Source organism: Bufo bufo, chromosome 4 (assembly GCF_905171765.1).
Source record: "Bufo bufo chromosome 4, aBufBuf1.1, whole genome shotgun sequence".
NCBI lineage: Eukaryota > Metazoa > Chordata > Amphibia > Anura > Bufonidae > Bufo > Bufo bufo.
In genome coordinates this window covers 343,112,050-343,118,632 of record NC_053392.1, presented here as the reverse complement: position 1 = coordinate 343,118,632, position 6,583 = coordinate 343,112,050, and positions in this window count along the sequence as shown.

Sequence of the window (6,583 nt, the reverse complement as noted above, 5' to 3'; positions counted from 1 at the left end):
CCACGTCCGGTATGCCCCAACGAAGGCAAATGGCCTCGAATACCTCCGGGTGAAGAGACCACTCGCCGGGGTCGACAGTGGTGCGACTGAGGAAGTCCGCCGCCCAATTGTCCACCCCTGGAATAAAAATTGCCGATAGGGCCGGGACGTGGGCTTCTGCCCAACGGAGAATGCTGGAGACCTCCCTCATTGCAGCAGCGCTGCGAGTGCCCCCCTGGTGGTTTATGTACGCCACAGCCGTGGCGTTGTCCGATTGTACACGAACTGGATGACCCTTCAACAGATGAGTCCAGTGTCGTAGAGACAAAAGGGCCGCTCTCAGCTCCAGGACATTGATCGAGAGTTTGGACTCCAATGGAGACCAAATGCCCTGGACGGATCGGGGAGGAAACACGCCTCCCCAGCCCAAGAGACTGGCATCGGTTGTAACCACCAACCAGTTGAGTGGCAGAAAAGACCTGCCCAGAAGAGGGGACTGTAACCACCAGCGGAGAGATGACCTCACCGGAGGCGATAGATGGAAGGGATGATCCAGAGACTGCGGCGATTTGTCCCAGGAGGAGAGGATCGCCCGTTGGAGAGGGCGGGAGTGAAACTGCGCAAACGGGATCGCCTCGAAGCAGGCAACCATCTGCCCCAAGACCCGCATGCAGAAGCGGAAGGACGGTCGACGGTGGAGAAGGAGACCCCGAACCGCCCCACGGAGGATCAGACGTTTTTCCGAGGGAAGACGTACTTCCGCCGCTCCCGTGTCTAAAAGCATTCCCAGGAAGACCAGTTGTCTGGAGGGGGGAAGGGAGGACTTGGGGAAGTTGATGACCCAACCGAACCTCGTCAGAGTCTCTAGAGTGAGATCCACGCTGGCAACCGCTTGAGAAAGGGACGGAGCCTTGATGAGGATATCGTCCAAGTACGGTAGCAGAAAAACACCCCTGGAACGGAGTAAGGCCAAAACCGGGGCCAGGACCTTGGTGAACACCCGGGGGGCTGTTGCCAGCCCAAAGGGAAGGGCGACAAACTGGAAGTGGAGGTCCCCCACGGCGAACCGGAGGAAGCGATGGTGACACCGGGCTACCGGAACATGGAGGTAGGCATCCTGTATATCGATGGAAGACATGAAATCTCCCTGCTCCAGGGAAGCCACCGCGGAACGGAGGGACTCCATCCGAAACCGTCGAAGGAGGAGAAAACGGTTGAGCTTTTTGAGGTCCAAAATGGGCCGCATGGAACCTCCCTTCTTGGGAACTACAAAGAGGTTCGAGTAGAACCCTTGGAACCTTTCCTCTAGAGGAACGGGGGTAATCACCCCCCTGTCCAGTAAGGCTTGAACGGCCGCGGAGAACGCAACCGCGCGTTTCGGGTCCCGTGGCAGGCGGGAGCGAAAGAACCGATCTGGAGGGAAGGATGCAAATTCGATTTTGTATCCGGAGCACACAATTTCGAGGGCCCAGGCGTCGGAGACGTGAGCCAACCAGACGTCCCTGAAAAGGAGGAGCCGGCCCCCCACCCGGGTGGGTGGGGGCGCGCCTTCAGGCAGAGGATTGCTTTGCTGCGGGTGTGCGGGCAGCCTGCGGCTTGCGCCAGGAGGGCTGCGCCCGAAAAAAACGGCTTCCTATGCTTATCCTGGGGAGGAGCCGAAGCGGCAGCTGTGGTGGGAGCCCCAGAGGCCCTGCGGGAGGACCGAAAACGAGACGCACCAGGGCGTCCGCGGGGGGCGCCCCTGGCTTGGGGTTGAGGAAGATGGGTGCTTTTACCACCCGTGGCCTCCGAAATAAGTTCGTCTAGGCGGACCCCGAAAAGGCGGGAACCCGCAAACGGTAGCCCCGCCAAGGAACGTTTGGAGGCAGCGTCCGCTTTCCAAACCTTCAGCCAGAGCTCCCTCCTGACGGAAACTGCCAGGGCGGAGGAGCGTGCAATAAGGGCTCCCGCATCAAGGGAGGCCTCACAAACAAAATTCCCGGCCCGAACAATAAGCTGGGCCAAGGAACGCAGGTCCTGGATAGGGACGTCCGAGTCCAACTCCTGTTCCAGCTGCGCACCCCAAGCAGAGATTGCTTTCCCTGCCCAAGCAGAGGCAAAAACCGGTCTGAGAGCAGAACCGGAGGCAGCAAAAATGCCCTTAGAAAGGGTCTCCATGCGACGGTCCTCCGCTGACTGAAGAGAGGACCCGTCGGGAACAGGGATGGCCGTGTTCTTCGACAGCCGGGCCACAGGGGGGTCCACCTTGGGTGGGGAAGACCATGTGGCCACGACATCTGCTGGAAAAGGATAGCAAATGTCCAGCTTCTTGGGGTTGACAAAACGGGCGTCCGGTCGAGCCCAAGCCTTAGACACCACAGAGGAGAAATCAGAGTGGATTGGGAAGACTTTTGAGACCTGCCTGGGTCTGATAAATGAGACGCTAGCTGCGTCCGAGCTAGGGGGATCATCCTGCACCTTAAAGGTGTCACGAATATCAGAGATGAGTTGACCCATCGCTGAGGCTAGCTTGGACGGCAGGGCCGAGTCCATTTCCAAATCTGAAACCGCCAATTCACCTTCAGAGAGCGAATCCTTTGGAGAGGAGAGGCTCGTCTGGGTGCGCACGCGTGGCGGGGAGAGGGAGGCATCCGAGGAGGAGGCTCGCTCTACTCTAATACGCTTCTGAGAGTGCCTAGCTCGGGAGGGGTCACTAAAGGAGAGTGAACCCGCTGCAGCGGCAGAAGCGGTGGACCCGGAGGGCGCGACAGTAAGAGTGGCGTCCTGCGGGGTAGGCGGCCTGTCTATTAGGCGGCCCACGACATGAGTGAGGCTTTCCACGGCCTGGGACAGGGATCTAGCCCAGTCAGGCGGGTCAGAGGCAGCAGGGAGCGACACAGCGGGCGACTGAGGCTGCGGTGGAGCCCGACATGCAGTACAGTGCGGATCAGACTGCCCCCGGGGAAAGGGTTCCCTACAAGCAGTACAGGCATGGTACCAAGGCTTGGCGGCTGCAGAAGGGTCTGACATGGTGGAACAAAGATGTTGCACTTAAAGTGGGAGACCCCAAGGAAAGAAACGGGGATAACACCCAAGCGACAGTACTGTGGCACGGAGGGGGTTAAAAGTCCTACCAGACCCGGATGATGCAAGCGGCAGCGGTAAGGGGAACAGACTGAGGAGGCTGTGGAGGAGAGGCAGCAGCACCGGCTTCGGATCGCACTGCAGAGAGGATTCCACGCAGCACTGTGCGATGAACCCGGAAGTAGCGGAGCGCATGTAGGAAGCTCCGCCCCCTCCCTGCCGCTCTGAAGCAGAGCCGCGCGCGCGCGGCAAAATGATCTTAACCCCCAAGGATGATGAAGTGCCGGCCTGAAATGGCGCCGTTCACGCCAAGAAAGCGGCCCCCTCCGCGCCTGGATGTGGCAGAAGGCAGCGTCCCTGCCAAGGACTTGCCCAGATAAACTCCCCTGCCCGGTAACGGTCCGATATCGGGGGGGGGGGGGGGGGGAGGGGTGGGCGCACGATGTAGCAGTGGCCATGTAGTAACAGTGGCCATGGGAGCCCAGGAGGCCTGTAGCAGCGGTGGGAGGGAGGAAGGGGAGGCTGGAGCAGCCTGTCTCACCATACGCTGTCTTCACCCTCAATCCATCCAGCGGGGTCGCCCCTTCAGCTCCTGGCACCGCAGTGGCAGGAAGCCGGGGGAGGGACTTGGCGTGCGGGCGACCCTGAGCTGGCGGGACGCAGGGGAGCGAGGCTGCCCTGGTCCACCTTGTCTTCTGTGGGGGAGGCGGCAGTGCGGAATTACCGGCACTGGCGCAACTCAACCCCGGGAGAAACAGAGGGGTCTAATGCGCCTCTGTTGTCCCTGTAAGTAGAAAAAAACCGAATTAAAAACAACAAATAACGTAAAAATAAAAAATCATAGGAAAACAACCCTGCATAAGCAGGGGGTGTCTTGCCTCCTTGGACACTAAGCAAAAACTGGCAGTCTCTTCTCCAGGCTGAAGGGTATAGCTGATGGAGGAGGGGCTTACAGCTTTCACTTAGTGTCACGCCTCCTAGGGAGCAGAGCTATACCCATGGTTTCCTGTGTCCCCCAAGGAATATGGGCGAGAAATCTAACTACCAAAGTAATTCAACAAAGTCACACACAACTTCGCGAATAACTTACTTCGGCTCATCAGAGCTGATCTCTGTACTGCAGACATCCCAACCTGCAAAAACTCATTTCAGGGAGGTTTTCTTTTTTTTTTCTTTCACAAACTTTTTATTACATTTTCCAAGCATATGCAGTATCTGCACACTTTGTCCTGTGGTGTGGAGGACTGGGCTCATTACCCTGCCCCAAATTATCATATTTCTGTATATGATTAAAGGGATTCTGTCACCAACTATAAGCCCTGTGAGCTAAACATATGCTCATGTCCAGGGTAGCATTCTGATTTCTAAGGTGGCCTTATAAAAGCTATTTGTGGCTTTATTCTGCGGAAAAACTGGTTTTACTAACCTGTCAATCATTGAATTAAGGTGCCCAAGCAGGGGAGGTCTGTGGATGCATGGTGCCGGCTGCACGCATCGCCGTTCGTGCCCAGCGCCGCCTTCTACTCCTCAGTGCCGCCCCTCCCTCTCCCTCCCGCTTTGAGATCCCGCGCGTGCGCACAGGCTCAGCCTGATGCGCCGTTGCGGACTGCTGGCATCGGCTTCTTCTTGCATTGTGCGCACGTGCCGAGAAGGGGACATTGCTACAGGTTGCCGGAAAGGTTTACTGCAAGTAAACTAGAGATGGGAAGTTCGAATCTTTCACATGAACCGATTCATTTGAATCAGTTCATTCAAATGAACCGATTCATGAATCGAATCTTCGGTTCATTCGCTGAGCTGACAAGAAGCAAGTGAACCGAAGCTTAGGATGCGCATTCGCGGATGCTTGGATTCACTTGCTGACTCGCTGAGTCGGCTCTTGGTCTGAGTCAGGAAGTTTATTCTTTAAAACCCTGTGTGTAATTATCTACCCCACTGTAGGGAAAAAACAAGCATCCAGGGGGTGTGAATTTAACACTGGGGTAAATAATATAATTAAAATGGAGGGTTAAATGTGTAAATGTATTTAAAAAAAATACATCTCTCTCAATAGTTCTATAGCTACTGAATGAGACAGAAGAAGGGATGCCTTTAACATATATATCTCCTTGAGAAGCCAATTTGACCCTAAAGGGTTAAGTCAACCTGTAATCTAAACTCTGTCCTGTCACTTCTCTTATCTCTCTGCTCTGCTATCAGTGAACCTTTCCGGGATATATTGTCTCACATGCGGGTGTCAGGGAGCCGCTATCTAATAGCGGGAGACTCCCTGAACCTCCGGGAGACTTGAGATCCCTGGTACTGTATTATTCCAAGGTTTTGAACAAAGTGACTTCGGATGAAGCATCTGAAGCTCGCTTCACTCAACACTAGTTAAGACCACTCTGCTTCAACACTAAGTGCCTGAAACTGAGGTAGCGTGTGTAGGCACGCATGTGCAGCAGCTCCCAACCAACTGGGGTCTGTGCTGCAGCAGTAGGCACATTTACATTATGCAGCCTAGGCCTCCCCTTTGCCCGTAGGGCTCATGCACATGACCGTATGCCCTCCGAGACATACAGTACATGAGCGGGCCATATGTCCCAGAGCGGCATTGATCGTGTGCACGGGAGCGCACAGCATCATAGATTACTATTGTCCCGCACTCATATGATATTAGCCCATGAGCCCTTAGAGTCCTGAAATCTACTGAATTACACTGACATAATGCTGCCAATGTAATACAATAGATTCCAGAAGTTACACAAAATTAGGAGCAGAGGCTAGAAGGGGACCTGTCACTGACACATGCTGCAAGTTTATCGCATTCAACTTGCTTGTGTGTCTGGCCTAAATGTACATACTGCGCAAGACAATATCTCCTGTGGATTTTTTTCCCAAAGCATGTGCATGAGATTTTGTGATGCGCTGCAGTGTTCTGCCCACAATTCCATGGCAAGAAATTTGCGGCATATCTGCCATACATACACACCCTAAAGGAACATTCCCAGAAATTTCTCCCCCTTAGTTTGTAATTGTGCATTTAACATGCACTTTCTATGCCTGTTTTAGGCATAGAAAATGGTCTAAATGTTAGACAGCAAGGACATTTAAGCCTCATTCACACGTCGGTGTATTGGTTAGTTTCCATCAGTGATTGTGAGCCAAAACCAAAAGCACTGATGGAATTCACTGAACAAAAGGGCTTATACACACACATGAATGTGCTGTGTTTTGCGGTCCGCAAATTGCGGATCTGCAATATGTGCCTTCTGTAATATGTGGAACAGAACGGGCGGCCCATTATAGAAATGCCTATCCTTGTCCGCAAAATGGACAAGAATAGGACATGATCTATCATTTTTGCGGGGCCACGGAACGGAGCAACGGATGCGGACAGCACACAACTCCGAAGGATCCACCGCCAGGATATAGGGGTTAAGACCGGCATCTAAAATGCCAGTCTTAATAAGTGACCCTTTTTTTTTCCTCCAAATTCTCAGCCTCCGTGTTCAATTATTATTATTATTTTTTTTTTACACCACTGTTATGTACCCATAAT